Genomic DNA, 25,808 nt, shown 5'->3' with positions numbered 1-25,808 from the left:
CAAATCTTTTATGCCAAGTTACACTGCTGTTTAATATAGGGTCAGTGTAAATGTAAGTGTGTTTACATGTAACAGGTTTGTTTTGATTACAATGAACTCTTGTGCAGTTTGTTTGAAAGTTTGATGCTGTCATCTTAATCTTGGTTTGTATTGAACACAACACAGAAATACCTGGTTCATGGAAGAGCCCTCACCCTCCTTCTCACACTTGTTGGATAAGAAATGTTCTTTTTTTTTATGAAATTAGAAAAAAATAGGTACTCTCTTCACCGGCCTAGCACTATTTTTAGTAAATTGTGGGAACCCCTTCGCAAACATGTCCAGACTCTTCAGCTTGCCCCTGCTCCTTCTGATTGAATCCACACCCCCCAATGCCCAGCTTGTTACGGGAAACTAATTCTGCTCAACACATTGTAGACTTGTTTTATCTGTAAATAAGATTGCACTAGTGTGGTTTTAAAAATGTATTTGTTTATTACCTTATTTTACCTTATTATTATATATTTATTTTTTTATTATTATTGTTTGCTCAAAATACTCTTCAGTGTATTTTCTTATTGTTACATGTTTATGTTTTTTTATATTTTTGTAATATTTCACATTGTAAAAATAAAACATAAAAAAAAGAAATATGTGCTTCAGCCTACATTTTTGTGAAATAGCAAAAACGTACATCAACGTACATTTGACTTGTAGTTTCTTTGTAAAATAAACACTAAAGATCAGTATGACGCTGACAACTTTGTTTTTTTTTCACTTTAATAATGTTTACAGGAATATATTGAGAATATACACTCACCGGCCACTTTATTAGGTACACCTGTCCAACTGCTCATTGACGCAAATGTCTAATCAGCCAATCACATGGCAGCAACTTAATGCATTTTGGCATGTAGACATGATCAAGACAATCTGCTGCAGTTCAAACCAAGCATCAGAGTGAGTGAGAAAGGTGATTTAAGTGACTTTGAACAAGGCATGGTTGTTGGTGCCAGACAGGCTGGTCTGAGTATTTCAGAAACTGCTAATCTACTGGGATTTTCCCGCACAACCATTTCTAGGGTTTACGGAGAATGGTCAGAAAAAGAAAAAATATCCAGTCGTGGCAGTTCTGTGGGCACAAATGCCTTGTCGATGAGAGGCCAGAGGAGAATGGCCAGACTGGTTGGAGCTGATAGAAAGGCAACAGAAACTCAAATAACCACTTGATACAACCGAGGAATGCAGAAGAGCATCTCTGAATGCACAACACATTTAACTATGAGGCAGATTGGCTAAAGCAGCAGAAGTCAACACAGGTTGTCATTCCTGTCAGGTAAGAACAGGAAACTGAGGCTACAGTACGCACAGGCTTACCAAAATTGGACAATAGAAGATTGGAAAAATGTTGCCTGGTCTGATGAGTCTTGATTTCTGCTGAAACATTCGGATGGTAGAACTACACCAAATAAATATCAAATAAATACCATAAAACAACGTAATGGTGTTTATGAATCTTAATAGAATAAAAAAAATCATACTGTTTAAAATGTTTGTTGAATCAAATGATCCTTTTTAGCCATCTTAACTTACATCAGTCAAACAAACTAAAAATATTAAATAAAACTTTGCAGAACTTAAAAATTAGTTTAAAACATGATTACTTATTAAATGAGTTAAAGTAACATAAAGGCTTTTGTTGTGATGGCTTTTTGTCATTATCTTTTACAGAGTATGGTTTCCAATAAAAGATTAATGTAAAATCAAGGTTAGAAAACGATGACAAAATTTTCACTTTTGGGTGAACTATCCATTTAAAGGGGCCTTTTCTATAGTGTAGAGTGCAAAGTAGATTTGATGGAAATATTCAAACACTCTATTACATGCTTACAGCAGAGATGCCCAAACTAGGGCCCATGAGCGAAAGTTTGCCCTTGGTAACCCTTAATTTGGCCTGCCATCCAGTGTTAGAAAAGAGGTAGTTTTTTTTTTGGTAGTTTGTTTTATTGTTGAGCTAAAAAAAGCAAACTGAAATGAATTGTTTCAACTAAATGTTGTAAATGAATTAGATTTTAAAAAAATACACTATCACTGATGAATAGAAGACAATGCAGAAGACATCAACAGAGGCAGGTGCAGCTTAGTGTATTCTGCATTGATCTACACTGTGTTAAAAAAAGAAATTATGCTTTTATTGTAATTTGTTCATTATAAAATGTAAAAAAATATATGTTGCTTAATTTGATGTGATTAAATCTATTTATTAATAATATGAAATAAATTAATAAATTATCCATTGAAACTTTAATAAATAATTAAAATGATTTAGCTGCTTGTTCAATCTATTTATGCAAAATGAGCTTAACACAATTCTTGAGATTTTTTTGGGGACAACTTAATTGTTTTATGTTTAATCCACTTAAATGTGTTAACTTAATTGATTTGGGACAACTAGGGAATGAACTGTGTGGAACCCTGCATTTTTTACAATGCAGTTTGGTATATTTACTTTTGGCCCACGGCCCTCAATCAAGTTTATTTTTTGACCCTTCGGAAGAAAAAGTTTGGGCACCCCTGGCTTATAGATTCTGACTTCTTAAAATTTAGCATTACATACACACATAATCCTTTGAATTTTTGGACCTTCCCAACCGATAATTGTGAAGTCAATACTGTAAGGTCAGGGATCTGCAAGTGAACCTCCCTGCTGATTCTGCTTCATGTCAATACGAGCATGAGAACCGAACTCAAATCTCACATATATACTCCAGGCAGAGTCTCTGCAGAGAGCAACTTCAGTTCAAGGATGTCATTAAGCCTACTGGAGTAATCAGCTAACCTTACCCTTAAACCAATTAGCCTCAGCAAGATATATGAAAAATGAATATATAAAAAAAAAACTCTCCCACGGCCGGAATCTTGACCTAACTCTTCTTTAAAATACCATCAAACTGAGGGCACTTTACTGTATCTCAACACCTAAGCATTGCAAGCCATACAATATAGGAACACATTTGTTAGACTATACAGGTGTATTTCCTCCAAAATTGAAATTGCTCACACACACAGAATATTAATGAAGATTTTTCAGCTGAAATTGTGGACCTTGGTGATTCAGAAAAAACAAGTCAGTAGTTGCATTTTCATCCACCTATTTTTATGTGCAGTTTAAAATTTCACATAAAAATAACCCTGGAGGAAAATGCCAAGATGCTCATAAATTTTATGGATGGATATTGTATGTATGTATTGTGTGAATGGGTGTTTCCCAGTACAAGGTTGCAGCTGGAAGGGCATCCGCAGCATAAAACATATACTGGAATAGTTGGCGGTTCATTCCACATTGGCAACCACTAATAAATAAGAGACTAAGCTGAAGGAAATTGGAAGAATGAAAGTTTTAGATAAAATATTCTTATTGTTCTACTTAAGAGGAAAAATGACCCACATCAGATGAGGGTAGACATTAGAAAAAGCAGTGGAATTTGAAATTGTTAAGATGAATTAATTTGTATAATAATGCACAGTTTTTTATTTAATAATTTTAATTCAATGGGTTTTCTCACTTTTGAAGTGAAAAGTCATTGCTTTTCATAGTTTAAGCAAATTAACAAGTGTTTTTGGCGTTAAGCTGTCTCTTTAACGTCATTTTTTCCCTCTTCCCATTTTCATCTGTGTATTCCTACATGATGAAAGGAATCAGCAGGATTTAATCAAACCTTTGCTGAATTACCCAAACTGCAATCTCTAATGCACAGAGCACTGCCATCAGTGATGGGCTTCACTCAATGCAATTACGATGAATTGTATTATCTTACACTATTGTACCAATGAAAGCTATGAATAGATTATCGTTGGTAAAGACGGAGGAAATGATTGACGGAGCAAACCTGGTTACGTGTTCACAGTACAGCAAAAAACGAGTGCTAAATATGGTTTGGATCACCATAGAGAGTCTGATAATGAGTGGCAAGATCTTTCTACACTGAAAAAAAAATAGTGCATCATAAACATTTACTGTTAATCAGTGCGATTTACATTACAATATATATATATTTTTACATAAGTTCAACACTAAAAAAACTAAAGGGAAAGTTCACTCAAACGTGATTATTTGCTCACCATTTACTCATCCTGAAGTGGTTCTAAGCTTTAGAATTTAAGATTTTTAGACGAATGTTGATGTTATGGTCCTTGGGAGTTGTTTGGATCTTTCTTGCTTTCTCCCTCTCTGTCGCTCTCTCTCTCCTTGTCTATCATTCGCTCTTGCTCTCGTCCTATCACCTTTTGTTCTGCTTTTTTCGCTTTCACAGGTATCTGCAGATTGGATGCCGAGCCTGTCACTTCTCATTAAGGCGTTTCCTCATGGACCAATCAGGCTACGTTCCATTCATTCATTTTCCCCATTACACCACCACCACCAGTCTGAACCAAGGCAAGACGGATCCATGGTTTCATGTTGTTGACGTCAAATTCTGACCCTATCATCCAAATGTTGCAGCAGAAATCAAGACTCATCAGACCAGGCAATGGTTTTCCAATCTTCTATTGTCCAATTTTGGTGAGCCTAGTCAAATTGTAGTCTCAGTTTCCTGTTCTTAGCTAACAGGAGTGGCCTTCTGCAGCTGTAGCCCATCCGCCTCAAGGTTCAACAGATGTTCAGAGATGCGCTTCTGCATACCTCGGTTGTAATGACTGGTTATTTGAGTTACTGTTGCCTTTCTATCAGCTGAAACTAGTCTAACCGTTCTCCTCTGACCTCTGGCATCAACAGGGCATTTGCGCCCACAGAACTGCCACGTTTAAAGTCACTCAAATCACATTTCTTCCTTATCCTGATGCTAGGTTTGAACGGTAGCAGATTATCTTGACCATGTCTACAAGCCTAAATGGATTGAGTTGCTATCATGTGATTGGCTGATTAGAAATTTGCATTAATGAGCAGTTGGACAGGTGTACCTAATAAAGTGGCCGGTGTGTGATCTGTCAGTACTACAATCACTCTCAATGGTATATTCTGACTCCAGAACAACCATTCTTCGGTATGTCAGGTAAAAAAGATTCAAAATAATTCCAAGGGGTGATTAAATACATTTTTTTGGTCTCACTTCATCTTAAGTTACAATTCTTGCTATAAACAAACTAATAACTAAGACCTTTAGCTCAATAAACTTCTAATTCGCTGCTTTTTAAAGGTTTTTAAGTTAGAAGTTGGGGGTAGGTATTGGGTAGGATTAGAGAAGTAAAATACAATCATGCAGAATACATACTTTTATAGATACAAAAAAGCAGCCAATATCTTAACAGACAAGTAATAAGCTACTAGTTAACAGAGAGAATTGTTCCTCAAAGTTTTACAAAATTTTAACATATAGACCAATTACCATGTTTGTAAACATTCAGGATGTGCGCGCAGCGTAGTATCCAATACGATACAAAGTTTGTTGTCTTAGAAATAAGATATATTGATTACATATTATATATATTACTTACATAATGCATTCAGCGCATTATAACAGCTTGTCACCCGGTGATAAGCACAGTAATTCAGCAAAATTAACGTTAAAGTGAGCGGCGTTCAGCTGACAGGTCCATTTGCGATAGCGCTCTCCCAATGGATATTGGATGAGACTAAATGGCCAAGCATCCAGCCCCAAATATACAATCTCATTGAAGCTCCAAGTAATTTTACAAGAGAGAAGTTAAAGGCTTACAAGTCTTTGGATGCCAGCAAACTTGTTCTGTGTGGTCACGTGCAAAAAAATAATGTTCTATGATTACCAGATTCATAAAGTTTGTAACGTTAGTGCTAAAAATCGAGGCTCTGCCTAGCCAAAGACAAGGAAAGAAGACGGAACTAAAGCCTGGGTAATCATCAGCAAGCAAAACAACTGCATTCTGACAACACCTGTACGGCAGGGTATGCGAACATACACATAGAGGTAAAGTTGGTTTTATATACGAACATTCAGACTTTTTCCTTAATAATATAATTTCATAAAAGTATTAATTGCAAACTCTTAAATCATATTAGCAGCCAAAGACTATCAAAGTACAACATAGTTCACAGTCAAATAAACAGTGTTAATGTTGTTTTGAAGTCAGATTTGCAGACCAAATATTCAAAGTGCCGTGGTAAACAATATAGGGAGTGTGTCACAAGTTATCACTAAATGAATGTGTGAATATAAAACCAACTTTACCTTAATAACTTACACTTCATTCTTAGCATTGTGTCCGCAGTTTAATTAATCTTAACTGTTTTTGCTGAAATCAAAAATGAGCAACATATATGATACAGCATAGCATGAACTTAGCTGATATGAAATGAGAACTGCAGTGGTCGTCACTTCATTAAGCTCCCTTTTAGCCAAAGATGTCTGCAGTTGGCATTGAAAGCAGTGTGGTGTATGGTAAAAGTTAAGTTTTCTATTTTTGGACTTTCGCCTCCTACAGCACAACATGACGTTTGCTATTGCAACCGGTCACTTTTTGCAACCGGAAACCCATGTGACGTCACGTGTGATGTAGGTTCGTAATTCGTCTATACCTTTTTACTGAATCACTGAATTCTAATACTTAGAACTAGATTGTGAACTGATGACAGGAAATAGCATATTAATGTACAAAATGCTAATCCTAACTAACCTGTAAGTATGCTCATGTACAGTACACTTGCATGTTCAGCATTTTTTATCTTCCTGAGTCGAGCCTATTTTTCAGTTTTCAATTAGAGGGCTGCATTATATTTTACCATGTTGGAAGTGCAGTGGGGTTCTAAGCATCCGTTTTACACAAAGCAGCTAGAGCTTGCCATTTTTTAGATGCTTTAATAGCAAGAATCGCTCACAGCCGAGCATTTTTTAGAAAAGCACTGGCATTTTCAGCTTCGCAAAAACCTTTGACTATTTTTCATTATAATGGTAACCCAGTGTATTTGGAACACCTCTAAATCCCTACATGACTCTTAATATTAAAATTCATCTGCTCTTTTCTTTTTTGACCATTTATTCACCTTTTTGTTTTTCGGTTAAACACAAAAGAAGATATTTAGAAAAATGTTGACATCAGTGATATCAATAGCAGAAAAATGTATTATTATGGAAGTCGATGGATACTGGTATATTCTTCATAATATCTTCTTTTTTATAAAAAAAAAATCAAATAAGCTTGGAACAAAGGATGGGTGAGTACATGTTGGCTGATTAAATTGTCATTTTGGGAGATTATCCTTTCAATTTTACTCTTTTTTTTTCCCTCTCCCCATAATGGAAACTACATTTACTCATATTTTAGAGTGAAAAATAATTTGCGAGTACTTGATTGACTCATATTTGCTCAGCATAATTCATAGTTGATTATACATTTTTAGAGAACGATGTTAATTGATGGATTGGTTCATTAGTTCTCTTCTCACACATACATCAAGCACATTTGTATTCATCAAATATAATGTGTTCAATGTTTGTATATTATTTAGTTTATATATGTAAACTAGAAAAGTAAAGTTCATAAACAAACTTTATGGTGGCTTCAGAAAGCCTGTTGGAAATAGTTTATTTAGTTTGAAAAATTCAAGTTGGTTAAAAGTAACAAATTAAAAAGCATGAATTTAGTTAGCATGATTCCCACATGAATTAGCCTGCTGTGAGCATGTTTTCAACATGAATTAACATGTTAACACGATTCTGGCATGAATTACCATGATTCTAACATAATTTAGCATGTTGCTAGCATGATTCTAGCATAAATCAGTATGTTTACATGATTCTAGCATGAATTAGGATGTTGTTAGCATGTTTCTAGTTTGAATTAACATGTTTTTGCATGCTTCTAACATTGATTAGCATGCTGCTATCATTATTCTAGCACGGATTAGCATGTTGTCAGCTTGTTTAGAGTATGAATTTTCATGTTGTTAACTTGATTCTAGCATACATTTGCATGTCGTTAAAATGTTTCTAGCATGAATTAACATGTTGTTAGCATGATTCTATGAATTATCATTTTGCTAGCATAAATACTAGCATAATTTAGCATGTTCTTATTCTAGTATGAATTAGCATGTTGTTACCATATTTCTAGTTTGGATTAGCATGTTGTTAACATCATTTTAGCACGTATTAGCATTTTGCTAGCATGAATTAGCAAGTTGTTAACATGTTTCTAGTATGAATGTGCATGTTGTTGGCAATAGTATGAATTAGCATGTTGTTAGTATATTTCTAGTAAGAAATTGCATGTTGTTAGCATGTTTCTAGTATGAAATAGCATGTTGTTAATGTTACTAGAATGAATAAACATGTTGCCCCTGCTGAAAAATCCAGCTTTAACCAGCCTAGGCTGGTTGGCTGGTTTTAGCTGGTTGACCAGGCTGGTTTTAGAGGGGTTTTGGCCATTTCCAGGCTGGTCTCCAGCCATTTCCAGCCTGGTCTTAGCTGGTCAGGCTGGGAGATGACCAGCCAAAACCAGCTTGACCAGCTTAGCCAGGCTGGTTTAAGCTGGTTTTTTCAGCAGGGGCTAGAATAATTGTAACATAAATTAGCATGTTCTTAGCATGTTTTAAGTATGAATTAGCATGTTGTTACCATAATTCCAACATGAATTGGCATGTTAACATTTTTCTAACATAAATAAGCATGTTGCTAGCATAACTGCAACATAAACTAGCACGTTGGTAGCATATTTCTAGCATGAATTAGCATGTTGCTAGCATTTATCTAGCACGAACTAGCATGTTGTTAGCAAGATTCCAACATTAATTACCATGTTGCTAGCTTGTTTCTAACATAAATTAGCACGATTCTAGCATTAATAAACATTTAACTAGCATCATTTAGCAAGTTGCTATCGTGATTTTAGCATGAATCAGCATGTTTCCATCATGAATTAGAGATTATGCCACAAAAAAATCTGTAGACGTAGAAAAGTAGACGGGACTACTTCTGACATGAGGTCAAACAGAACATCAGAGCCTAATTGTGATTGACGACATACACACACACACACAAAGACGCACGCACGCACGCACGCACGCACGCACGCACGCACGCACGCACGCACGCATGCACGCACGGCTTTCTCAAGACATTATAACTAACAAACTATATTGAGAGAGCAAGACAAAACTAATTTATGCTTGGGTGGAGTGTCCAGCAGAGTTTTTTATTAATGGCTTAAAGGTAGCATCTAAGTCAGTGTTTCTCAACCACGTTGCTGCAGGACCACCAGCACTGCATGCTTTGTCTGTCACACATATTACTGATTGAAGATCTGAATAAGGTGTGTTTGGTTCAGGAGACAAAGAATATGTGCAAAGCTGGTGGTCCTCCAGGAACGTGGTTGAGAAACACTGTTCTAAATCATTCCAATGCGATATTACATTTACATTTACTGTGATTGTTTCTATGGCTACATCGCAATGACTGACTACGGCTATCTGTGCGTTCAGACATTATTCGATCTGTTCCTGTCTGCTTTTGTGTGTACAAAACAACCTGAGTCACAGCTGTTGGTAAACACCAACCATGTGAACATACGAGCTCCACACAGAGAGCGAAAGACTAATGTGCGGCACAATACATAAAGCAGGATTATCCATCTATTAGCATTAACTTCAGGCCACGCTGTTATATGGTCACATCCACTGAAGAGCAGCATTACACAACCTCACTCAACCTGTAATCAAACACACACCCCTCACTTAGTTTCCATCTCTGGACCACTTTACTCTTCAACAATGCTACTTTTTTCTATATCTGTGGATTTCAATAAAGAGGGAAGGCTATTCTGCAGAATTAACGCTTTACCAGCACTTAGCATTTTTAGACTTTAACACTACATGCGCCAGGGGTCGTTCTATACCTAAAAACAGGTCAGTTTTACCCACGCACTAGGCTATCTTTTTAAAATAGCCTATTATTTGCAGCTGAACTGAACATGTTTTTAAGAAGTATGATTATGTCGAAATATATATATCAAATACATACACTACCAGTCAAAAGCTTGAGGTCAGTATGATTTCAAATGTTTTAAAGGTTCACGAAACCCTCGAGTATGTTTTTTGAGATTTTAACAGATTTGTGTGTGTTGAGCATCAGTTAAGACATTGTCAGCACCTGTCAGCTTTAATTGTGGGAAAAACTGAATATTTTTGAGCTTTTGTCAGCTAATTTCAGAGGGTTTGTTGCATGTTTGCTGTCAGCGCCGATACAGCAAAGCTGTTTGCAGCAAACATTTTTGTCGGGAGAGCATTGGAGAATGGCGGACGTTGTCTTTTATCAGGAGTTCGTTCACATTTAGACACATCACCTTGATGCTGTGTTTGCCTAAATCCTCCAGATTACCAACAGGGCTAATGTTTAAAAAAGACAGGGCAAGAGACCTGCTGCACTGAGTCTGCATTCTGACCTGAGGATTAAGGGAAAAGTCCTTATTTATAGTGTTTATGTGAACACGATTATCTTTATGATGATTTGAATCCGTTTATGAAATTACGAATAACAAATGTAGCAGGGCATTAAATTACTGTTTATTTCTTTGCATTTCAACTTTGTAAACTATAAAATCATGCGCCTCCTCATGGTTTGTGTCTCATTTTGTGAGCTAACTGACAACAGTTGTCACATCCTTCCTTCTTCCCTGCTGGCCACGCCCACTCCTGTCCTTTGCTCGCGGAGCTCCACGCCCATTATGATGCATCTTTTGAAACAATTCTGAGGTAGACCTGAACCGACAGTGGGGGGTGCCATGACCCTTTAAAATAGGCTTCTCCTGCTCACCAAGGATGCATTTATTTCATCAAAAATAAAGTACAGATTGTAAAACTGTGAAATGGTATTACACTATAAAATAACTGTTCAAAAGATAAACTTCTTATTTAACTAATGATTTACTTTAATCATTTATTCCAGTGATTTTAAAGAGGATTTTCAGCTTCATTACTCCAGTCTTCAGAATCATCCTTCAGAAATCACTCTAATATTTATTATTATTATTGTCATTATTCATGCACTCACTTTCTTTTGGACTTAGTCCCTTAACTAATCTGGGGTCCCCACAGCAGAATAACTCGCCAACTTATCCAGCACGTTTCACACAGCGGATGCCCTTCTAGATGTTACCCATCACTGGGAAACATCCATACACACTCATTCACATACATACACTACAGACAATTTAGCTTACCCAATTCACCTGTACCGCATGTCTTTGGACTCTGGGGGAAACCAGATCACCAGGAGGGAACCCATGCAAACATGAGGAGAACAGGCAAACTCCACACAAAAATGCCAACTGATCCAGCCAGGCACTCGAACCAGCGACCTTCTTACAGTGAGGTAACAGCACCACCCATTGCACCCCTGTGATGCGCCTGCATGTATTTCAATTAAGAAAATTAAATATAAGCGTTTAAATATCTACAAATTAATGTAACTTTTCTCTTTGGTCATGGGTTTAGGTAGTGCCTCTCTCCTGCTGCTCCTCAGCAAAATTCAGCATCACAAGCCAAATGACCACCTTGTGCCATATCGACCAATTAGCACCGTTGTCAAGGCAGAATTTCAGACATGGTGAGTCATTTAAAGAAATTAAAATGCTATTTTTTTGCCGCCTAATGAGTAAGTTAAACACATGTATTTAAGTTTTGATGGCAAAAATTGATATTTTAAGCAATGTCAAGTAATATTAAATTTATATCTTTAGTAATGACAACCTTGGTGTAAAGATTTCATCATAAGATAAACCCCTGTAAAACCCAACAAAACACAAAATTAAAGACTAATTCCCTATGTTAATCTTGTGCAAACACACACACTATTTATTTTAATTGTACAGTCTGCTGTAAAGCATCCTATGAGCTAAACAATAGCCAGCTTAAAGGAACAGCCGAACCAAACATTGAATTCTGTGATCATTTACTCACCCTCCACTTTTTCGAGTTTCAAGAAAAGAAGATATTTGGAAAAATGCTGAAAACCTACAACCATCAACTTCCATAGTATTTGTTTTTCCAACTATAAAAATTCAGTGGTTTAACCATTTTTAAAATGTGTTCGACACAAAAAAAAACAAAAAAAAAACAATTGAGGGAGAGTAAATAGTGAGCAAATAAAATGTTTGGGTGAACCATCCCTTTAAACTTCAAACTTTGACTTCATATTGTCATGGTCACCAGCGATCTAGTAGCTGCAGATCGCTAAAAGACTACAAATCGGCCATTTATGGACTACGTATTCAATTATGCCACACAAACACACCTGCTCCAGGTCTCCACTAATTACACTCCCACAGCTGATGCTGCTTCTGGACTGATTACTGCACTACATAAACAGCACAGAAACACTCACTGTTGCTGAGTCTTGTTATCTGTAAGTGACACAACAACGCGTTTTCCTTGCCTTGCCTTCTGTGTTTAGAACCTTTGCTTTGTTTTGTTTATTTAATTCTGTTTGCTGCCTTGTGACCATCTGCCTGTTATTTTGACCACGACTCCGGATTGCCCTTATACATCTGTTTGCTCCTGTGTTGATCATTGCTTGACTGACCATCCCAGCTAATAAACCTGCATTTGGATCCTCACCCCTGTTGTCAGTGTCACATCTCCTGGTTACACATGTAACTTGTTTCTATTAAGTACACTGAACTTACATTACAATTTGTGTAAAAGAAACTCATTTCACTTAATAAAGTGCACTTTTCAAGTTTTGCAAACTTAGAAAAAGTTGGAAACAAAAATCCCAGTTCTGTTGTTTAAGGATATGATCTGCATGACCTGGAATAGCCCCTGATTAAGGATGAAACACAATGTAACAAACGAGACGTGCAACATTGCGATAGCTTTGATCATAAAGTTGCTCTAAATTTGTGTCCACAAGACATGAATGAATGTAATGAGCTTGCTGGTGAACGGTCTTGTGGGATTATGTTTCCCTGTGGTTAGTTTCCCTTTTTTGTCAGGACAGACAGTATTATGGTCTCTGCCGGTAGAGCGGAAGGAAGCAAACAGTGCTGGAATTAGCCAGAACCAAAATTGTAGGCACTCTGTCCTTGTTGGTCCTGTTATTTTGGGCTGTACAAAAGACAAGTCTTGTGTCTTGTGCTGTGGTTTACTGTCTGAACTGAACTGGATGACAGGTGGTTATTAAGAGGAGGTCTCTATAAGGACATTCATTTAGACTTAAAGAGTCACTGTAAACATTGATTTGAGAATAATTTCAAGAAACTCTAACCTTATGTTTTTTTCTTTTTTCTTTGCTGGATGTGCTCTTATTATATAAAAATGCTGGGTTGCATTAACCCAACCTCAAGTCAAATATCTGAAATTTCTTTAGATTAATACGACATAACATATCTGATCAGTATATTTACACTTGGACTTTTATGCACTTCCTACAGGTCAGATTTATTGCCATCTAACTAAGTGCCAATGCCTTCCAAGATGCAACAAAGAAGAATGAATCTTGCTGTTCAGATTAATAATATAATGTTAAAGGCCGACACAGTGGCTCAGTGGTTTTAGCACTGTTGCCTCATTGCAAGAAGATCGCTGGTTCAAATCCTAACTGGACCAGTTGGCATTTCTGTGTGGAGTTTGCATGTTCTCCCTGTGTTGGTGCGGGTCTCCTCTGGGTGCTCCGGATTCCCCTACAGTCTAAAGACATGCAGCAGGTAAATTAGGTAAACAAAAGTGGCCATGGTGACATCCGCTGCGTAAAGCATATGCTGGAATTGTTGGCGGTTCATTCTGCTGTGGTGACCCCTGATAAATAGGGCACTAAGCCGAAACAAAGTGAATGTATGAATATTATCATGATATTCAGATCAATTGCAATAAACCCTGTGAAATTAGCTGACAAAAGCTCAAATTGTTGAAGATTTCTGTATTTTTTTCTCTTACTGTATTAAAGCTGTTTTAAACTTTATTTAATAAATAGTTAAAAGAACAAATTTATCTAATTTAATCTTGAGCTTAGTTCAGGAGAAATATTGTATTCATTGGAATAAAAAAAATACAGTTGAAAAAGAAAAAAAATATTAGCCTTCATGTGAAACACATTCCTTTTCATTTCATGATGACAGTAAATCATATTTTACTAGTTATTTTGCAAGAAAGTAATATTCATACTAGTTGTAGGTTAATTAAAGAAGTCTCTAGATAACAGTGGTTTGTTTTGTAGCCAATTGCAAATAAATAAATAAATAATAAATTATTATTAATATACAGTTGAAGTCAAAATTATGAGCCCACCTGTTTATCATTTTCCACAATTTCTGTTTAATGGAGAGACACACTTCTAAACATAAAACTTTTAATAACTCATCTTTAATAACTAATTTATTTAATAAATGATTTATTTTATCTTTGTCCTTATGACAGTACATAATATTTGACTATATAAATAAAATTCAAAGGGGAGCTAAAAATTCTGACTTTACCAGTATATAGTATATATTTTACTGTATGTATATAGTATTTTTTATTATGCCTTTATATGCCTTTATTTTTATCATTTTATATTTTATAATATATATATAGAAACATTTTATTTTCCAAAACAAAATTATAATAGAAAATAATTGAAAAAGAGTTAACATTTTACAGGAAGGCTAAACAGTTTGACTTCATTTGTACATTAAGGTATTTTTTTTTAATTCAGAATGGCTAAGACTGACAAATGCATTACACAGTTTTAGTAAACGTTGGATTAACTTTCAAGAGTTCACACTTAGCTGATGATTGATAGTAAAGCTAGTTTGGCGTGCTGTCCCGGGAGAGAGCCCTGAGCTTATAAGATCCTCGAGCCCTGGGCTCCCTCCTGTTGCAAGGCGAGAGGGGAGTTTGAGCTCAGGTAGATCTGGATCTGACTCCCCTTCTTGCTTGTTGTAGCTAAGTGTCGGATATGTATGCGGAAAGGTGTACTCAGAGTTTAGCTAATGTATTTAATTGTTTAGAGTGCTTGTTTTTGAACTGTGGGAGGAAACCGGAGGACCCGGGGAAAACCCACGCGACCACGGGGAGAACGAGCAAACTCTGCACAGAAATGCCGTCTGGTTTGGAAAAGAATTAAACCAGGGGCATTCTTGCTGTGAGGCAAAAGCGCTAATCGCTGGCCACCGTGATGCCCGTTTGAAAGGAGGGAAAGTAGGCTTGGGTGGGGGGGTTTCTTCAAGACGAAGATATTGAGATGAGAAAAGTCTGGTTATTTATAGTGAGTTAAGGATAGGCTCACACAGAATCTGCGCACGCAGAATTCCGCAGATTTTCCAAAGATTTTCTGCAGAATTCCGCAGATTTCTGGAGATTTTTTAGCCCGTTAATAATTCTGTTTATTTACTTGAGTAAATGTGTAAATCTGAATTTATTCAGTTTTTATTCAGTAATTTATTAATTTTAATTTAATATATTAAGGTTTTAGTTATGATACTCTGCTGGATACTCCCAAAGTAATTCCGCAGAAATCCACAGATTTTTACCTAAATTCTCCGCAGAAATAGCAAAAAAGTCTGCAGATTCCGTCTGGCCCTAGTTAAGGATCGTCTGATAGGATAATCAGTCATTAGCTAAAGTTGGAACAGCTGTGAACAATCATAAGCACGTGATCCTCTCGAAATTTGTTTATGAATTAACTTCACTTAAAAAAAACCTACAATTTATGTATATATATTTCGAAGAGAGAAACGTGTAGAATTAGCTACTAAATAATCAGGTGAAGCTTCTTGAAATATTCAAAGGACGTGTTTGAACAGACTCCTCTAACTCTGCACTTTGACCCTAAAACACCAATTATAATATAAAAAAATAAATGAATCAAGAGATAACCATCTAAATCTTTCAATATGTATTAAAAGGTCATGTAGCTAGTGTCAATGATGTCTATGTGAATTTGCTTCACTATTTGAAAACCTTTTAATAACCGAGAAATCAAGAGACAAGCATGCTCTCATATTTAGAAGTGCCATGATGCACATGAACGACCGGAGCAATGAAGAAAATTCAACCAGAAAATCTGACTGCTTAAAATTTGCTACCTAGCAACCAAGCAACCTTAGCATTATGCAACTTTTGCACACTGAAGCATCATTCTCCATCTGACTATGTGCAAATCTAGTTTATTCTTATCATGCTGTGCAAGCAGCATTTTATCTTCCTGTTTGTGAGATCGGCTTTATTCATAATAGATTTCAGGCAAACTTTATGGCTTCTCTGGATTGTGTAGCCTGATTGCACACGTGACAGTGCATTAAAGGTCTTCTGCTTTGCTCAGAGGAAGTCATTTGTCTTCTCATCTTCTGCAAAACACAGCCATTCATTTATGACCAGGGACTCAGTCACCGCTCATTACGTCCACCTCAATTACCGCCAGCAGAAAATATAATCAACACTGACCCGTTTCATAGCCTCTGGTCACTTGCAACCGTCTCTGAGGAGATGCCAATATTGTATGTGCTACTGTAACCTTTACATCATGACAGTACAGTCTAGAGAAGAGCTGGGTTTGAGAGGACCAGCTGGTATTTGCGGTCTCGTGAACAACTGTCCACATGAGCACACGGCACGTTTTTATCGTCAAACAAACTAGAACGCCAGAGTTCAAAGCTCAGGCCAGTGTTTGTATTGAACTGGAACTCCACCAGCAGGGAAGATAAAACAAGTTGACATGAAAAAGATGCAGGTTCTGGAGTTCACATTACCAATGTATATACAGTACTGCATTGTCCTTATTCTTTAAGTACGAGCAGCCGCAGCAATTTGAGTCTTTTTCGCTCAAGACTTCCAGTCTCATTCACTTCCATTCATTTTTAGATGCTAAAAACAGCTTGTTATGCTGCTTGGTGATGCAAACTGATGTTTTCTTATTATATTATTCTGCTTTGTCCGTATAGTCATGAACACACTTGTTTGTAGAGGAACCGTTTTCTGCCGTATATATTATTCCTAGTCATTTCTCCCATAGGCAACTGAATCGGAAGTTCTTAAACAATCGCAAGAACAAGCGAATATGGTCAATTGGGTCTGATTTAAAGGAACACGCCACATTTATTATATATTGAAAATAGGCCCATTTTATAACTCCCCTAGAGTTAGAGAGTTCAGTTTTGCCATTTATATTGGTGCTACATAAATAAACAATCATAAATACACTCACCGGCCACTTTAATAGGTACACCTTTATAGCACCAGGTTTTTGCCTTTAGAACAGCCTTAGTTCTTCATGGCATAGGTTCAAGAAGGTACTAGAAATATTCCTCTGAGATTTTGGTCCATATTGAGATGATAGCATCAGGCAGTTGCTGCGGATTTGTCGGCTGCACATCCATGATGTGAATCTCCTGTTCCACCACATCCCAAAGGTGCTCTATAGGATTGAGCTCTGGTGACTATGGAGGCTATTTGAGTTTAATGAACTCATTGTCATGTTCAAGAAACCAGTCTGCTATCCTGCTGGAAGAAGTCATCAGAAGATGGGTGCACTGTGGTCATAATGGGATGGACATGGTCAGCAAAAATACTCAGGTAAGCTGTGGCGTAGACACGATGCTCAGTTGGTAATAATGGGCCCAAAGTGTGCCAAGAAAATGTCCCCCACTCCATTACACCACCACCACCAGAACTGAACCATTAATACAAGGCAGGATGGACCCATACTTTCATGGCTTTGATGGCAAATTCTGACTCTACCATCCGAAAGTCGCAGCAGAAATCAAGACTCATCAGACAAGGCAACATTTTTCTAATCTTCTGTTGTCTAATTTCGGTGAGCCTGTGCGTATTGTAGCCTCAGATTCCCTTTCTTAGCTGACAGCAGTGGCACCCGGTGTTGACTTCTGCTGCTGTAGCCAATCTGCCTCAAGGTTGGACGTCTTGTGTGTTCAGAGATGCTCTTCTGCAGACCTCGGTTGTAACGAGTGGTTATTTGAGTTACTGTTGCCTTTTTATCAGCTTGAACCAGTCTGGCCATTCTCAACTCAACTCAACTCACTTTATTTCTATAGCACTTTCACAAACCACAATGATTACCAAAGTGCTGTACATAAAACACATAAAACGCATGTAAAAATACATAAAACCAAAATACATAAAACTCACATCACATGATTAAAAGCTAAAGAAAATAAGTGTGTTTTCAGTGACCTCTGAAAAAACTCAAAAGTTATATAATCAGGAGCCGGGCCATGGAAGCTGGAACCAGTCTGGCCATTCTCCTCTGACCTCTGGCATCCACAGGGCATTCGTACCCACGGAACTGCCACTCACTGGATATTTTCTCTTTTTCAGACTATTCTCTGTAAACCCTAGAGGTGATTGTGTGTGAAAATCCCAGTAGATCAGTAGTTTCTGAAATACTCAGACCAGCCCGTCTGGCACCAACAACCATGCCACGTTCAAAGTCACTTAAATCACCTTTCTCCCCCATTCTGATGCTTGGTTTGAACTACAGCAGATCATCTTGATCATGTCTACCTGCCTAAATGTATTGAGTTGCTGCCATGTGATTGGCTGATTAGACATTTGCGTTAACAAGCAGTTGGACAGGTGTACCTAATAAAGTGGCCTGTGAGTGTATTAACAACACTGGACACAACAAAAGACATCCTCTATGCCTGCTAAAGAGTACATGAACCAAACATGAACACAAGAAACAAATGCTTGTGGCAAAATATGAATTATTTCTGTTAGCCCTAGGAAACAATGTTTTTTTAATCAAAAATTATTAATATAAATGACAAGCCCTTCTGTGATTTTTGTCTCTTTTTTCAAATATTTCCTAGATGATATTTAACAGAGCAAGGAATTTTTCCACAGTATTTCCCATAATATTTTTTTCTTCTGGAGAAAATCTTATTTGTATTATTTCGGCTAAAATAAAAGAATTTTTCAATATTATTACCCCCCTTAAGCAATAGATTTTGTTTCACTTGACTACAGAACAAACCATCTTTATTGTTACGATCACCAGCGATCCAGGCTTGTAGATCGCTGGTAAACGGTCTCTTTCAGTCAGACTACAATCCTGTCACCATTACTCAGGGTATATAGACTACTCACTTTGTCACACACTTGGCTGAGTCTTGTTGGTTTATTCCTTGTAACATCATAAAGCGTAATCCTGTCTAGCCTTTCTGTGTTTGATTCTTGCCTTGTTTTCTCATCTTTGATTCTTTACCGCCTGTACTGACCATTTGCCTTTTACCTGACTTCGCCTTTAGGATTACTTGTGTACTTGTTTGCTCTCGTTTGACCATTGCCTGCCTGACTAATCTCTGCATGTGTATCCCTCACTTCTGTTGTCCAGCCTCCTTCAGTTACAGATATACAATGACTATATCGATGATAAATGCTAAAATATTATGTACGGTCATCATGGCAAAGATAAAAGAAATCAGTTATTAGAAATGAGTTATTAAAGCTATTATGTTTAGAAATGCGTTGGAAAAATATTCTTTCTGTTAAACACAAAATTGGGGAAATAAATATACGGGGGGGGGGGGGGGGGGGGGGGGTGGGGTATTAACTTCAACTGTACATCCAAGTGAATATCTAGACTTTACTATACCAAAGTATTCAGCTAATAATCACAGAATCATTTATCTAATAGTTGTTCATTATAACAGACTGAGTTTATGCTTTCTATTTGGTGATTTCTTTCCAAAAAGAAAACGTTTGACAATTGTTTTTTTCCATTTTTCATTTCCAGATAAAAGTACTTGGAAGTGAAAACACTTTAAAACGCACCCACAAAGAAAGATCTATAACAATCTTGTGTTTGAAAGGCATTTCTGTTTTATTTTCATTATCGTTCATGTTCGCCAGGGTATTCTTTCAAGCCTCCAAAATTTCCCTTGTCCTCACAAATCAATGCATTTCCCTTTCATGCAATTCCGAGAAAGGATTCCTGTTGATGAGGTTTGAAATTCATCATTGCCGGCAATCAGTGGGAGTTATTCTTCAAAGATTATTATTATTTTTTTTTTATTTGAGTGGTCCATTCCCGATAATAAAGGAAAACTCGTAAAAAAATGATAACAGTTCAACTTTACTTTTATACTTATATTACAGCTTTTTGGAATACTCGATTCTTATTAGTCATTCATGACATTCCAAGGTATGTTATTCCCAAATAAAAACTAACAACACTCATAATATGAATTAGTTGCTACTGGCATATTTGCGCCTTTAGATAACATATAACCAAAAATGCTTAAATTTGCTTAAAGTAATGTAATGTAATGTAATGTAATGCTTAATGTACATTTATTATGTTTCATAACAGAAGGTCATATATTCTAAATATTAGCAAAATGTTTATAAGTTAATAATTTGTTGCTTAATGGGTGTTCATAAAAGTGACTAAATATTTTTTTATGTTGAGGTGTAGAAAAAAACAACAGCAAACAAACAACTAAAAGATCGCACTGTTAAATAAATTAAATCGCTCAAATATTCAATCTAAGAACGCACAAATTACAAATTCAAAGTAATTGAAAAAAGAATGAATAATGAATTAAAAACAAATAAAAAACTAAACATAAAAAGGAATTAAAAAGTTGAAGTACAGAAAAAACTGCAACAAACAAATGAAAAAAAGAAACCCACTGTTTAATTGAATTGTTCAAATATTCAATCTAATGTACGCTTTTTCCCTCACTACTCTCTTTATACCCATTGTTGTGTCTTTTTGTAGGTCATTGTCATGTTTACCAGTGAACAAACCACCAGATGTCGCTGGTAAACCCTCAGTCATGAAACTACAAATCTGCCAGTTAATGGACTTCAACTTCATACATGCTCTTCGCCCACACACCTGCTTTCTCATTTAGCTTGATTCACATTCACACCTGAGGACTTTCAGAGACTGATTACACACAGTATTTAAGCAGCACACACACTCATTCACATGGCCGAGTCTTGTTTATCTGTAAGGTGACATTACAACGCGTTATCCTGGTCTTGGTTTCCCGTGTTTTGATCTTAGCTCTGTTTATCCTTGTCATCCTGTTTAGCTGCCTGCCTTACGACCTATTGCCTGTTTACTGACTACGATTCTGGATTTTCTACATATATCTGTTTGCTCCCGTATTGACCACTGCTTGCCTGACTGTGAATAAACCTGCACATTGGATCCTACCTTATGTTGTGGTGTTACTCCCCGGCGTTACAGTCATATCTTGTATGTCGCCGTTTTCCATTGTTTCATGCTTTATTTTAAATTTTGCACAGATTATTGTTACATGGGTTTGTCTGTCTGTTCTTTGTTTTTTGCAAAAACTATAATAAAAATATATAAAAATATTCAATCTAAGAAAACACAATACACATTCAAAATTACAAATATTAAAGTAATTGAAAAAAGCAAATACATTAACAAAAGAATAAAAACAAACAGAGGTAAAACAAATTAAACATAAAATAAAAAAATTAAATAAAAATCCAAAAACAAACAAACAAAAAGAAACAAAACAAATCCATAAAAAACTAAAGTAAACAAAACAAATTAATAAAAAACTAAAGTAAACAAAACAAAAAGGTACACTTTCCAAACAGACGATCAAAAACGAAACGAAAAATATAAAAAAAACAAATGTTTTAAATCAATATTTAGGATTAATCAAAACTTACAAACATCCCATTTAACAGTGCTCGAAAATGTTATTTGTGGAAAAAAAAGAAAAAGAAAAATTATCAACTTGTTTTTTTCTTTTAATTCAGCTAAATTACTATTGGATTAATTGAAAACTTATTTGTTTTGAATCCACATTGAACAAAAAGAAAAAGTAACAGAACAATAAAAAAATAAATTAATATTGATTAAAAATTCCTGGGTATTTTTAAATGAAAATATAAAATATAAAAATATGAAAATACATACATAAAAGTTACAATTAATTCACGCAGATTTTATTCACAATTCAGCTGACTTACTTTTAGATTACTTGAAAATGTCATTGCATGTTAGAATTCACATTGTGTGTTTAAAAAAAGTTGGGTTCAGTCATATGTATTGGACAATTTTTAATATGCAAATATAAAGAGAGCATAAGTTAGGTAATGTACAATTAACTACACAGTGTTGAATTATAATATTATTATTATTATCATCCTTTGTCCCTTTATTCATCATTGGTTGCCATAAGTTTTGTAAAATGTTAAAATAAAAAAAATAAAAAGCAGTTTTAAGTAGTGACATGGATCATGTCTCCTGTCACCTGTACTCTCATTTTCTATCAAAACATTAAGTAAGCGTAGTGTGTAATCTGAGTGTAGTATACTTTACAACATATAAATGGATCTGGAAATGTTGACCCAGGTATGAGTTCATCTCTACATATGAATATTCATTCTTTAATTTCTTTTCTTTTCAGCTTAGTCCCTTTATTAAAAAGGGTCGCCACAGTGGAATGAATATCCAGCATATGTTTTACACAGCGGATGCCCTACCAGCTGCAGCCCATCACTGGAAATCACCCATACACTCTCATTCACACACACTCACACACTACAGACAATTTAGCTTACCCAATTCACCTAGAGCGCATGTCTTTGGTTTGGACTGCGAGCGAAACCAGAGCACTAGGACAAAATCCACACCAACTTGGGGAGAACATTCAAACTCTACACAGAAATGCCAATTGACTTAGCCAAGACTCGAACCAGCGACCATCTTCCTGTGAGGGGACAGTGATAACCACTGAGTCACCGAGTCACCTGAATTGTCTATTATGAAATATATATTGAGAGAGAGAGAGAGAGAGAGAGAGAGAGAGAGATAGAGAGAAGGAGAGAGAGGAGTCAGGCATCCATTAGTCTTGCTCTCTATCAACACCTGAGAGACAAAGGTCTGCTCAAAGCCTCTAATGATTTTCTTATTGATGGTGAGGGCGGCTCTGGAGATGAACAGCGCATAACTGAATTAAACAGCACGGCTCAAACACAGCGCTGACATCACATTTCTATGATACATGTGGCTATGAACAAATACAGCTCGTGACCATAAAAACATCGACTGTACAGAACGCAAGCCAGGCATACGAACACAAAGGAAGTGTGCAATCTCTGCCATAATGCAATCTGTTATCTGGATGGATGTGCTTGCGATCGCTGTCCTAGTCGTGTAATTGCGCCTTTGGAATGGATGGACTGACGGGCTCTTTGATGAAAGCTTAGATTTGTGCTTGAAAAGAGAAGGGTTAAAGGTACATTAACTGCTCCAAAGTTTGGGATTAGTATGATTTTTAAATGTATTTTAAAGAAACCTACAGTATTCTGCTCACCAATGCTTTGTTTATTTGATCAGAAATACAGGAATGCTGTTTAATATTACCATTTGAATATTAAATGTATAACAAATGTGTTTAAAATGTACAATGTATTCAAAATTAAATGTTTTCCAGTAATTTTTAAGTTAATTTGGCACAATAATTCACATAATCATTCAGATTATTATTATTTTGAACTACACTTCAGCTTGTGTAAATTATGCAAATTAAAAGTGACAGTGTAGCATCATTATTTTGGTCATTTTGTTTAATTTCTTTAGGGACATTGGGGAATAAACAATTCAGTAAAGTTGCTTTAGCAATGTTAATTTACCAATATATATTTCTAAATCAAGTGAAACCAAAATAAGCATGCTACAACTATTTAAAATATTCAATTGGGCCAATAACATGATTGTGCAGACTTGATGGATTTTCTATTGACTCAATTTCTCACTGAACAGGCTGCTGCTACAATAGGAAGGAAAAAAAATAGTTTACCATGACAATAAAGACTAATGAAAAAAAAAATATTAAAAAAGAGAATAAATGATGCTACATTAAATATATAGTTTTAAATTTGAATTCCAATTCATCATTAATGTTGAAAACAGTTTGTTTGCATGGAAACTACACTTCCATACATAAAAAATCATCTTGAAAAATATAACATGGAATAAAATTGAGTTCAAGTTAATACAGTTCATTTACTCTCATTTCTGGTGAATAAATAATTAAATATTTGATTTATTTCTTTTTTTTTTTACATTATACTGCATGTGCAAAAAGCATTTAGGTAATAACGCATTAAATAAAGTTCAGTCTCTTGCACAAACTGATCACTTCACTTTATAAGACCTCAGCGTATCATCAGGAGACACTGGTCTAAAAAAATTGAATAAAATATTAAAACAATCACCTTCGTCTTTGATGCTGAGAGTGAGTAAATTTAGCAAGTCTTTGGTTTTTTTTTACTTACTTTTTTTGATTCTTATAACTAAGTCTTTATATATATATATATATATATATATATATATATATATATATATATATATATATATATATATATAAATAATTTTTTTTTTAATTTTATCTAAAAAAAAAACCTAGTAAATGTTATTTGAAGAATTGCTAAAGTGAAAAATGTACAGATTCAAAATAAAAAAGGAATGACCCTTACATATGGATATGAAAACATACAATATCTTTATTTGTTTTTAGGATGCAGTATGTAAGTTTGACACCCAGTGGTTTAACTAGGTATTGCATGCCTGGTTCAAAACACACAAGCGCAGGTTGCCAGATTGATGACACCAACAGAAGCGAGTCTGACTATTGAGACTAAAGGCTGATTTAAGTTGTGTTCTAAGTAAAAGAAACAGCGCGATGTAAAGAATATTTACCATATTGAAATTAGTTTTTGCCCTAACCAACACCTGAAATTTATATTTTAGAAACGGCTTCTATTTCTAGCAGATGAACAACAGAAAACCTCAGGTACACCTCATGTGCTTTATTCGGTGTTAAATGCTAATAATGTGAGTTCAAATGCCATTTTACATGAAATTTATTTTCGTACAACTGAAAGCAGCAGCAGATCAACTCAGATCTTGAGACAAAAATAAACAGTTTAAAATTTAACTTGGAATCAGTGCAAACCAACATATATTAGTGCATCAGCATGTACATTTAATAGTGTTAAAAAGGTTTAATATGTATTAATTAGATTACAAATCTTACCACTTCATTGAAGTGCAGTAAGTGCACTGTTCTGTGCTTCCGAATGGCTTTATTTTAATTTCTGTCAGGTTTCATCGGGTGCAAACAGCCAAATTGCTTATCACTGCGGATCTCGTCAAGTAGCGTGTTGTTAGGACACAGTTACAATCTAACCTGCTCACCTAATGTTTACATTCATAACATTTATGTTATTTGCTAATTAATAGCCACCTTATGTGGAACTCTAAATCTGAGTCTCATTTTGGAGTCTGCTACTGTCCATCGAAGGTTCCATTTCGGTGACGGACACACACTATTTGAGAGTCTTTCTGACTGAATAAAATATGCTGTTATCCACCAAGGCAGTACGGGTGCTAAATATAATTGGCTAATCTGGCAGTGGGTGGGTTAAAGAGACCAAAACAAAGGCAGACTTTCCGAAATGTAACTCACATTTTCAAAGCAGAATATCTGACTTCAGCATTGTTTTTCAGATAAACAAAGATGTTCTCTTAGCATGTTTTCTGAATATCTGCAAACATATTATTGTATTTTTATGCATTAGAAGGGTCAAAAACTTAGAGCACCTTCAAAAAAATACAAAACAGCAAAAAAAGAAAATGCAGACTTCTTGTTGTCCTTTGAAAAAACTTGAAATTGAAAACGCCGCTGGCGACTGTGCTGCCCTAAAATATATATAGAGGAATCATTTATAACGACTGCAGTGTGGCATCTTGTTTATTGCATTGTTTTGTTGATAGGCCACATATAAAGGCCTCTAAGAAATATCCAGGTTCCTCAATTTAGTGAGAAAAATGTGCAATTCTAGACTGATCAGAGAAAGGAAATGA

At 35.6% G+C, this 25,808-nt stretch overlaps 1 protein-coding gene across 14 annotated transcripts in view; it reads right to left on the bottom strand.

Moving 5' to 3' along the window:
* Positions 1–25,808, bottom strand: part of doc2b (double C2-like domains, beta) — a 411,729-nt gene that overhangs the window by 126,186 nt on the left and 259,735 nt on the right. The window lies entirely within an intron of this gene.

This window comes from Danio rerio, chromosome 5 (assembly GCF_049306965.1).
Source record: "Danio rerio strain Tuebingen ecotype United States chromosome 5, GRCz12tu, whole genome shotgun sequence".
Taxonomy (NCBI): Eukaryota; Metazoa; Chordata; class Actinopteri; order Cypriniformes; family Danionidae; genus Danio; species Danio rerio.
This window is presented reverse-complemented; position numbering and strand designations above follow the sequence as displayed.